The sequence below is a fragment of the Castor canadensis genome, chromosome 3 (assembly GCF_047511655.1).
Source record: "Castor canadensis chromosome 3, mCasCan1.hap1v2, whole genome shotgun sequence".
Classification (NCBI taxonomy): Eukaryota; Metazoa; Chordata; class Mammalia; order Rodentia; family Castoridae; genus Castor; species Castor canadensis.
In genome coordinates this window covers 95832205-95844165 of record NC_133388.1, presented here as the reverse complement: position 1 = coordinate 95844165, position 11961 = coordinate 95832205, and positions in this window count along the sequence as shown.

Genomic DNA, 11961 nt, shown 5'->3' with positions numbered 1-11961 from the left:
TTTTCCTTAATCCACATGAGAGTTCTTACTTTAATTATGATAAATAAAATTGCAAATTTATAGAACATATAACTTGCACTCCCTTCTTCTCCCTGATTGTGAGAATAAAAGGAGGAAATATTAAATTTATTTTCATTGATAAAGCAATGTTCATGTGATTATTAAAATTAGGATTATGATTATGTGATTTAGATATACCACCATCGTGCTAAGTCAAAGTAAGCTTTCCAATCATTTTAAACCTCTTTCAAAAGTTCCCTGGTACCTAGAATGGTAAAATTCCAAGACATAGCATGTTCTGTTGAATGTGAATTGACTTATTTCTGAACTTATCTGTTCACTTAATTGTGAATACCCTTTTGGCCTTCCTCTAGGTATGTTGCAGCAGTTTTGTTTTATAGAAATCTAGATGTGATCAATTTGTCAACATAAAGAGACAGATAATACTGTGTAATGGAAGAATCAGAATACTATCCAGACATAAGCTTTGAAAGAAATGTGGTATGTGGAGATGAAGTTGCCTATTGGTTACATCTCAGAAATACTGCAACACCACTAAACTTGATGTGCCAGGTAACATCTTATGAAAATATGGCCTGGGATCTCATTAGTATGCAACAGTTTGAAAAAGAACTGAAAGCCTTTTCTCTATTCTTACATAATGAGCCTGCATTGGCATAATTTATATTAGTTAAAAGCATGAAGTAGCTATATTGTTTTGATTATCTTTTTAATTTGGATCTCAAACTTAGAGACTCACACATGCTTGGCATGTGCTCTACCACTGAGTTCCACCTCTGGCTCTGAATTTTAAATAAATATTTCATATATGTAAATAAGAAAATTGAAATTTAATATTATAAGAGTGGTAGGAAATTGAGATTTTTAGATGAAATAACATTAGCCATTGGAATTATTCTAGTGTTTAATTTAAAAAATAATTTTTTAATTCAATATTTGAATCCTATTATTGATGTCTGAGATTCTACCACATTGATAGTCCTACATCTTGTGTTCAGAAGGTAGAAAAATATGTCTCTGAGAGTTCCCATAAAAGTGAGCTGAGATGAAAAAATGAGACCTGTTGAAACTATTCTATGAATGGAGGAAGAGGGTATAAAGGAGAATGATGGAGGGGATGAGTGTAATTTAGGTATATCCTAAGCACTTTTGTAAATGTCACAAGGTATCCCCCCAATACAACAACAGTATGATAATAAAAAACTGACAAAAAAATCCAAAAAACATAAGTTAAAGTGAGCTACAGTTCCCACCTAAATGACCACATTGCAGGAAATGTAGAAGAAGGCATCAACCTCTTCCCCTCCTCCCTTCACAGTATTCTGTTTACCTGTGACACCAGCTGACATGGGGCTGGGAGAATTGCCACCCTAGTTAATTCTGATCATGTTCCTAAGAAAGGAGAGATGAATGGATGTTGGGCAGGCAACTACCATTCTCTACCAACCCAACTCTTGCCATTACCCCAGAAAATAGCCTGGTTATTAGAGTGTATTTATTTCCTTGAAATTTCTTTACTTATGATAGACAGCATTTTAGAGGTCAGGGCTGGGATGAGGGTGACCTAGGGAAGTGCTTAGGGCACAGAATTGAAGTAGGCACTTCCCCTCTTGTTCATGATGCACTGAGGGGCATTTGGAGAATACTGAGTTCAAGTCTTTCAAGTTCACAGTCAGGAAACTGGGACTCTGAGGTGAAGAGAAGCAGGTGAGACATCACAGCTGCATCAGATCAGCCATCCCTCAGGTGTCCTTAGTTCTGGTTAGAGGTAAAGAGAAAATGTGAACAAGAGCTGAAGCAATAACCCTGGCTGTCATGCCTGCATTGAATAAAATACATAGTGAATCACCTGGCCCTCTAGATATGGTTGACAGGCTGCACCAATCAAGCAATCTGGAATGGAAACAGCTTCTTCACAAGTGTGGCTACCAACTGTGAAGAATGCATTGGATTTCTTCCCCTGTTTTGAGTTGTACACCTGACTTATGAAAATGACACATTCTTGTGTAATGTGAAAAGTAAAACAGTCAAGTGAAAAAGGGTGAAAAGCTTTAACATTTTTATTTTATTATTTTATTTTTATTGTGGTGTTGGGGATCTACCCCAGTGCCTTACACATGCTTTGCCAGCACTGAGATTCATTTCTAGCCTTCACTTCCTACTTTTTCTTGTTTATTTTCTGACTGTTTGGTGAAACCCAGATTAGCCATAACTCCCCTGACCATGCATATTTAAGCTGCATTCTTTGTCAATGTGCCAGAAGTAAATGGTTAAGAGGAATCATACAAAGTCCTTGAGTGTAGACCTCCTTCCATCCCTCCCATGACATGACAGCCAACTGAGGAGAGGAGCCAGTAACATTGATACTATTTTCCTATTTTTTATTTTTATTTCATAAATGAAAACTAACTTTTCTGTATCCCAGTACATGATTTTGCACATGACTGGGTGTGCTCGTGGTCTAGGAAAACACCATTTCTCATGGCTGAGAGAGAACAGGACTGTAGAAGCCATACAGTCATATTAGCAAGATATATCATCTTATGAGAGCAAAGAATCTTAGCACAAGTAATTGGGCAGTCTACCCTTCATTTTAACCTAATAAAATAAAATGTATTCCTACAGCAAAAGTATTAGATCTGAGAGGACTTAGAAACTGAGGAGTATACCTCCTCAAAGAAGAAAAACAAATGAAGCATCATACATACTGCCTAAGGTAATATTGTTGCCAAACATTTTGTCTGCAAGATATCTCACTTCTGTGTGTCCTTTGTTTTGTGTTACATTTTCTACAACTGTCTTCTCTGCTTAAGCAGGAATAATAGCTATATATTTGGTCTTCATAGTAATCAACTGACAATTGCATGGTATTAGTTTGCTAAGGGAGCCATAATAAAATACTTCAGATGCAGTGACTTAAAGAACAGAAATTTATATTCTCTTAATTAGTGGCCAAACTTGCGAAATGTTTATATTAATTGAGTGTTCAGAGTACTTGGCTATACCTTTGTTCTTTTCATTTATTGTTTTATTTGGCTTCCAGTTTATTTATTTTTTTTGATTAATACTACTTTCCTTATATCTAATACATATTCTTTAGTTTTTTCTTATCTAAACTGTGTTTTCAAGTTCAGTCCATTCACTTTCAAATTTCCTAATAATAGTGCTCAACACTATTTTTCTTCAAAGTAACATTTCAGCTTGTATGATTCTAAGTGTTATTCTGTATGCATATTTATTCATCATCTTTCTGCTGCTGTTGACTCAAGGATTGTTTGATAGGATGCAATTTTTAATTTTTAATTTTGTTTTTAATTTTAATTTTTAATTTTTAATTCTATTGCTGTGTGTTTAGAGAACTTTACTGTTTGACACTGAGAATCACAACTGTGTGCAACTGTAGGAAACCTCTCTATAGGCCTAGAGATATTTTTGTAAATTCCATTTCTGCTCAAAAAGGATGTGTCTTTTACAAAATCTAAGAGCTTGAACATAATGTTTCAATTGCTCTGAATATTATTATTTTTGCTTGTCTAATTAATATCTGTTTCTTAAAGAAGTATGTTAGTATCATCAACTATTTTTTATTTATGTATGTGTATTGTAGCTGAAGATCTACTTTGTAAATATATATATACATATATATATATATACATATATATATATATGTATATTTTTAAGGTAGACCACCTAAGAATTAACACATGTACTTGCACACACACACACACACACACACACACACAGAGGCTTCCACCTACCTTGTTTCTAAAGTTAAAAAAGTCATTATAATAAAGCATTTTATTGTTTAAGAATTGTAGGGAATTGCAAGGAACCTGGCACCACACATATATCATGCTGAGTAACTCAGTCTTTCTTAATAAACATTTAAAAAATGAGGCTCCATCATACAAATCTGGCCATAAATAGGGTTTACATTTTCTATAGTGCTTAACTGTTAAAGATGCAGAATGCCTGATGTTTTGCTTCAATATATTTCTTTCTTAGTAAAGGATTTAGGGTGTATTTTTCACCAATATAGATAAATTAATGATGATCATTCTCATTACTGCCTTTTTCCAAGATGAAGAAATGAAATATTGTGATGAAAATCAATTCCATAAGATTTGCTCTACAATGAAGCATTCTTACGGAGGATTTTTGTTGGTTTCTGTTAGTTCTAGACTTTTGTAAATCTCTCTCCTCAAATATCAGAAACACGATATGCAGAAAAGACACAGACATGTCTATTTCTTATGAAATTAAGGCAGAAACCCATCACACAGGACTTTACCAGTGCTTCAAAGAGAGGAAGAAGCATCATTGTTCATTGAGAATTTGTAAAGTATGACTTTCAAAATAGGGGCTTAACATAACATTCCAGAATGGGTGGTAGTAGTAAGGTGAAGGTATTGAGGAAAGAAATTCCAAAAATTTCAAAGCATAAACTGTCTATTGATACTTCTGTTTGAAAGAGTTGATGGGTCTTTCCTGATGTTTCTCCCATGAGTAATCAGACACTCGATTGAGTTGGACAGTTTCTGAAAAGTAGTGTTATTGAAGATAATCTAATAGCAATGTTATATTCATGTACAGTAAGATGTCATTTCGATTCTCAGTATCCATACTAAGTGTAGGAATGGCCCTTGTGCAGTTAATCCCTTCTCTGATTTCAGGAGCTTGTTTGCTTTCTTACAGCTTTGCCTTTTCTATAATGTCACCAGTTGGAGTCATACAGTGTGTAGCATTTGTGTATGACTTTTCAATTGCCATAGTTCAATGTAATGTTTTGAGCTTCGGCCATATCATGTGTGATTTGCTCATATTCATTGCTGTGTTACCTGTTGTAGGAATATATGACTCACCAGTTTTGTTTATTGACATATGAACTTCCATGCCATGTGAGCTTTGCTCCTGTGACCACTTTTATGTGTCTTGGCAAACATATGTGTGTGTGTCTTCCAGTTACATACACAATGGAGGCACACAATGTGAAGAGACAAACTAAGCACATCAGTCTATCTTCAGGGCACAAATAGGAGCTTTAGGCTTAAATACAGAAGGAATTTGAGCCAGGGTTCAAAATATACAAATAATTATTAAAAATCCCAGGTCAAAGTATGGCCTGGTTGTTCATTACTGAGGGTTATCACTGGGTGCAAGCTAGTCAGGATAAGCAAGTCATTGTAGCCTGGTAGGTGGTCTGTCCTGTGTCAGTTCTGCTTCCTTTTCTTGGAGGAAGTTTCCTGTATCCTTCCTTATAAAGATGTTATCAAACAGTACTGTCCTTCCTGGAATCAAAGGTGGCTGTACAGAGAATAACTTAGAACAAATGACACTGATATAAAATGGAGACTGGGTACCAAGCTTTTAGTGAGGTATCTGTTATTATAGAAACTTTAGAGGATGGAAATTCAATCTTTAAAATCTCTTATCCTAAAATGCATATCTAAGGACTGTTTTGGACATTGGCACATTTTCCCCTTATTATATGCGGTGTGGTCAAAGAAAACTTTATATGTAAATGACACCACCAGTGGCCCAAAATGGTTGTATACTTGGTAACAAGCTATACATATTTGACACTGACTGCTTTTAGAAATATAAATAGACATTCAGATCCTTTTAGGAAGAATTGTCAAAGAGGCAGAGAAAAATGGTTGTCTCACAAATATTTTCCATTGATAACTGAAAGTCTCCATGCAGTGTTGTTGGATCCTCTGATAACACCACGATGTAGGAAACCACATGATGCATAAAATTTTTCCCTGATGTCTTTACTGAGACAAGTCAAGATCACTAAGAAGAATAAGTGGTCAAGAGGAGAATTGCTGGTTCTGGTTAGCGGTGCTCTTTATCAGAAACTTACCATAGGGTATCTGACCTTCTAATCTCTTGTTTAATATGGGGCTGTCCCTGATACTTCTTGTAACTAACTTTTGTTACAGGTGCTCAGTTAAAAAATAACTAATCCCTTACCATTTTAAACACCATGAGTTTTTACCTTTTTTATGGTATGCAAAATTGTCCTTGATCTTGCAGTTGTTGGGAAGTGATTGGACCCTGGACCATTGTCATTTTTATTGATTTTGAGACTCCCTTTTAGAATCAGATATTTTGCTGCCACCAATCTACAATGGATTCAACTTACAAATCATAATACTCAACTGGAATTAATTCACATATCCAGGTAGAGTTGGAGGTTATGTCAATTTGAAATACATAGTTGGCCTGGTAGAACAGATTGTATTCTGCAACATATCTGTGCATGTTTTCTCACAGGTTCTCTGAAAGAGGATAGAGCATTAACTGTGCATTGCTAACAACCACAAGAGAGAGAACATGGTCCAAGTGGACAGCAAACCATCTGGTATTCAATTTCCTCAAGGTTGATCAGGGTGTGTATGTCCGGTTATTGACATGTTTTCTGCAGGAATTCTGTGTAGGTCTTGCCTAACATAATGAGAGTAGAAACTGCCAAATTCACTTATGAGAAGCGTCTTCATTTTCACATATACATATATATATAAATATACACACACATATATATGTGTGTATATATATATAATATATATATATATAATTGAAGAATGTTTTCTCATAGCTACATTTCCCCCTATTTGGGGCAAATACGTGGAGAAAACACATATATATGCTTGACGCTCCTAACCAATGAAAACATTTTCTTGTATTTTCATGCATAGTAACTGTATAAATGCTTGAAATGATAGTGGCAAAAGCAGAGATCCATATAATATTCATAATGTCTATTCCTGCAATCTCAACCAAGGAATATCTTTAGGAATTTTTTCTGGAAACTAATAGGATGCTTATAATCTCTAATCACAGAATTTTGGAATTATGCAAGTATTATAACTGCATCCTAAAATGAAACTATTACCTAGGATATTACAAAGAATGCAGGTTGCACCAGATGTTTACCAAGTTGGTTTACCATATCTTAAAAAGAGACACCAAGCATGACACTGAGTCAATAAAGTCTTTTTGTGCATTATGCCTGATATTCAGATACATGCTGGTGTAGGCCTAAGTGACATCATAAAACTACTGCTTATAAAAAACACAGCTAAGGGATGACCAGCTTTAAACCTCCCTGTCACACATTTTGGTTGTTTGCCAGATCAAAACAGACAGTGTTGTTATTAATTGTTTTAACTAAGGATTAAACATTTTAAGTTACATTAAAATTTATTTTGAATACCTGTAATTTGAGTTAAAGACTTTGTTGTACTCCCTTATATTTGCAATGGTCTTGTAAGCTCAGAAGGAGGGACAGGTGTTTTTTTGTTGTTGTTGTTGTTATTATATATATTTTTTGCAGGTAACCAGACAGGATATTATGGTCCCTTCTGTTGATCCCATAATGTATAATTAATCCAAGTAACTAGGTAGAGCTCAAGCTTCCCTTAACAATGATTTTGTGGACATAAAAATGCATGTGTCCTTGAAACATGACTGAATCCTGAGACATGTTCATATATATGCTTTTAGGTTTTCTTAAAGACCACTCAAAAAAGAAGAAATGATTCTTTACAGAAGATTCCTAATAACCAAGGGAGTGAAAAACTGGTGCCATCACAGTGCAGATCAGTGCATCTTCAATATGCAGGTAGGTGAAGTGGCTGTGCCTAGCTGGTTTCACATGTTATTTTTCTCTTTTCTTTTGCCTGCTCCAGTCTTGTCTAATGTACAGGTATGTGGTGAAGCCACATTCAGTCATGCGACACCTTCTGATTTTCAGATAAATTTAAGAAATATTATGAGACTTATCTATTTCCCCAATAATTTTACCATACATTCCTCCACTCCAAGTACCTTTCTAGGATTTATAGGAAGTATCACAAATCATTACATGCTTCCTGAGAGAAAATGTGAATTTAATACTCATACAGGTAGAAGTATAAGTGTTTCCATTTAATTTTGATTGTGTCCATTTCTGAAAAGTTTTGTGTGAAATATTACAGGCTTCCTGTCAGGAATGTAAGAGCATTTTTAGAATGTTGTGTGGGTGAGCCTCCGTATGTATGCATTAATTGAAGATGGAGTGTGAGTTGATATAATGACTTTGGGAATTTATGAATGTATGTGCCAAATGACACATGTAATGATTTGGTTTGGCATGTTGTCTTTCTCAAAGACAGATAAAGACTCCAAATTTACTCACAGAAATTGTCAAGAATGAAATGTTTCCAAAATGGTTAAGGACTGATATGGGACTAAATCAAAGAGTAGGCATATTACCTTCATCTACTAAGCTCAGGAACGAGGGCATTCTGAAATCCTCCCTTAAAATGCTTTTGATGTATGTGCTTTAATAAGAATCCTTTGATCCCTAAGAATTATAATGAGTATGCATTTTTAGTTTTTCTCTGGCCAGCAAATTGATGTTAAAACTGTCAATGCTGAGAGGTTAAGATGTTACTTGGTTCATTCTCATTGTTGTTGAGCTGCCTACAAAAGAGAAAGCTTAATATAGTTTCCAAGTTTTCACTCTAAAAAAAGATGGGCATTTCTGAAATTTCTTTTAACTCTGAGATAACTCATGAGAGTAAGTATCATTTAAGCGACACTTCATTAAGGTCCTGTGCAAGGGAAGAGGAAAATGTCCTGCTTTAGAAAACTGTACCCTTAAACATAGTAGTTTTCTTTTTTTCTGTTCTAGTCATGAGAATTCAGAGAACTTTAGAGGATTGTGGAAGAAACCTTATTTATGAGAAAATATTAAATAGCAAACTGCGCATTTGACAGTGGTCACAATCTGATGTTAAATATCATGATAGGTGAGAACATGGTACTCATGTGGAATTCAGTGTTCCTTCTGATTTCCATTGGAGACCATGTAGCTCTTGATGTAATGTCCATGAAAAATCTGCCATCATATCTTTCACGTTTTTCATCCCAAACCACTTTTGGGTATCTGCCTCATTTCTAGACTGCTAAGAACATTCCTAGTTCAGTCCACACTTGGGCCACTCAGCTCTCCACAGGTTGGAGAAAATTGAGATGAATGGCACAATATGTCACATATTTCTGAAAACAAAATTCCTAAACAACAAATTTATAGTTTCCATAATGTAAGAGATGAGAGAATCCAAGACTTATGATCCCTTTCCTGCAATGGCAATAATGATTAAAAGCAAGAAGCTAAAATATTAACATCTTTTTTTATCTCTATCCCAACCATTTTGTTCTTTCCATCATTATATGTAACACCAAGCCTGTAATCTGCCAATCCTCAGGACAAAATGACTTTCAAAATTGTAATATTCATGATGATTCTCCAGTTCCTTGATTTACTTTATAGAGATTATTTTGAAAACAAAATTCTAAATTGCCTGGCTATTTTCTCTTATATGGTATTTTAAATCATATTTTCCCCTTAGATTTACTTAATTTAGGAAAATCTTTTATACACAAGACTTTTGTGTCATAAACTGCAATTATAGGTTTAACATACACAGATTGTTCTGTCCTGGTATATTATCTCTCTCTTTTGCTTTCTTGTTTATAGTGACATAATTCTGAGGTTCAAGGTCATTTTAAAGTTCTGTTATCTTGACCAGCCTTAGATAAAGTGTAACATTCTGTGGCTTTTCCATTCATATAAAACCAAAAACAATTCTGTAAGAATTCTTTGTAAAACCCAAGCAAAATTTGCCACACAAAAAGAATTCCGTGGGATGTTAATCTTTCTCATGGCTGTCCTGTAATGAGATGGCAAGATGTCCAGCAAATGAGGTTCACACATGCCAGCCATTGCTTTCTTCACAAATCTCTGTTTTCAATTATCATGTTAAAAAGATCACCAAAGCTATTTATCCTTAAATTTCTCTTAAAAATATTAAATACCTCGAAAAAAATCACATCTTACTGTTTACATTTCATAAGGTATATATACATCAATCCTCTCCAATTTAAAGAAGACAGCTTCCTACTCATTGTTCCAACACTAAGGAATACTTATCATAAAAATCAGATTCTCCCAAGAACATTTTTTAATTGCAACAAATGAGTTGTCAACACTGTACCAAAATACAGGATCTCTAAATTCGTTTTTAAAAGGTTTACCTACTTAAAAAGTACTGCTATTAGTCTATGTAGACTACTATTACAGACAAAATACCCTATAAATTGCAACTCTTAATAATCTCCATTTTAATATTCTAAAAGGCATTTTTTCATAAATTGAAAATCTTGCTCTGTGGTGACCATATCTTAGACTTCAAGGTTTCTTTCATTGTGCCTTTTTAGTAGACCCCTGATTAAAAAGGAATTCCATTTGGCATAAAAATAGGCCCTAATTGAAATGAAGGGACACCTCCTCACCAGTCTCTAATGAAGTTACGAAATACTCTCTAAACTATTAAAGTTATACCTTTGTTAAATACCATAGTCTTAGACTTCTGATTAAAATAAAATTCTAGTGAAAATCTTATTTTCTTGTGTTTTGTTCTCATTTCTTTTTTCCTTCTTTCCTTTCTTCTCTGCTCTTTTCTTCTTTCTTTTCTTTGCTGCTTTCTTTAGTGTCCTTAAGACACTGACAAGAAGTCCTACCAACATGAGATGTGTTGTCATTCCTAACAATGCTCCCTTAAAACATGTATTAAAGCATTAGATTTAAGCACTAATTTTAAAGAGTTAATCTTTTACTATAATGCAAATTCCCTTAATAAAACTTAAAAATAATAACAACTAGCCTATATATTAAAACCTAATATTTGCTATTATAAGAAATTATACCTATTTCATAAAATTTTTAAAAATAATGGAATAAAATATGTATGTATACCTTCAGGACATTATATGGAAACTCTAAAGCTAAAAAGAGTAAAGAAAATATTATAATGTCTCATCCACATTTAGAAATTCAAAAGTTGGACAATGACTCAGTACTGTTCTGAGGATATTAGAGTCAAAGAGCCAAACACATCAGGAAAAAATAGTTATGGATTCCAAGAGTAACTCTACTTCCATTATTAACACGTAAAGTACTTTTAAGTACTAATTTCAATTTATAAAGTTACATAATTACATATCAAATTTAAAACATAAAGAAACCAACACATTAGACCATTAGGTATAAAAAGTTCTTAAACATTTCTCACTTAAAAAATAAAATTCCTACTAGGATCTAGACCAACTGACAAAGACTTAAAAAATATACTAACATAATCCTAACTGAAAAAAGGAAAGACAACTTTATAAATATTCTTCATTAGTCTGTTGGTACCAATTTACATTTACAAATTGGCAAATGAGGCAATGAGACCTCAAAATCTACTTAAAATTAATAATTTACCTCATTAGTTTTTGGACAACCAAATTGTAATTTTAAAAACAAGAAAAGGTTAGAATTGGAACATTATAAAAACAGAAATGCAATGTTGATAAATACACATCTCAATTTCAATTATAGATAAAAAATAAGTTCCTGCAATACTGGTTATGTACACATGGAGGAATGAAACTAGGCACTTGACTCCCACTCTCTCAAAAATGAATTTACATGAATCAAAGATCCTTAAGTAAGTTTCTGAGTCTTTGAAAGTGCTACAAGAGGTTTTGTTTTTTGGTTTTCTTTTGTTTCTTTTTTAGGGGAGAGACCAACACTGGGCATAGAATTCATGATTTAAGACTTTCTTGGCAGGCACTCTAGCACATGAGCCACACTCGAAGCCCTGAATTTACAATAGGAAAATACTGGCAGTTGTGCAAATAGGCAATTCTTTTCTGAACATGAAAATAAGAACAAACATAGACAAAGGTGATTGCATCACATGCAGAGTTTGGTTTGCAAAGTGTCTGCAAATCAAAGGAAACAATTACCAGAGTCAAGAGACAGCCCACAAAATTTCAAGAAACATTTGACATATATTGAAAAGACAGGATTAATATGTAGAATATACAAAGAACTCAAAACAA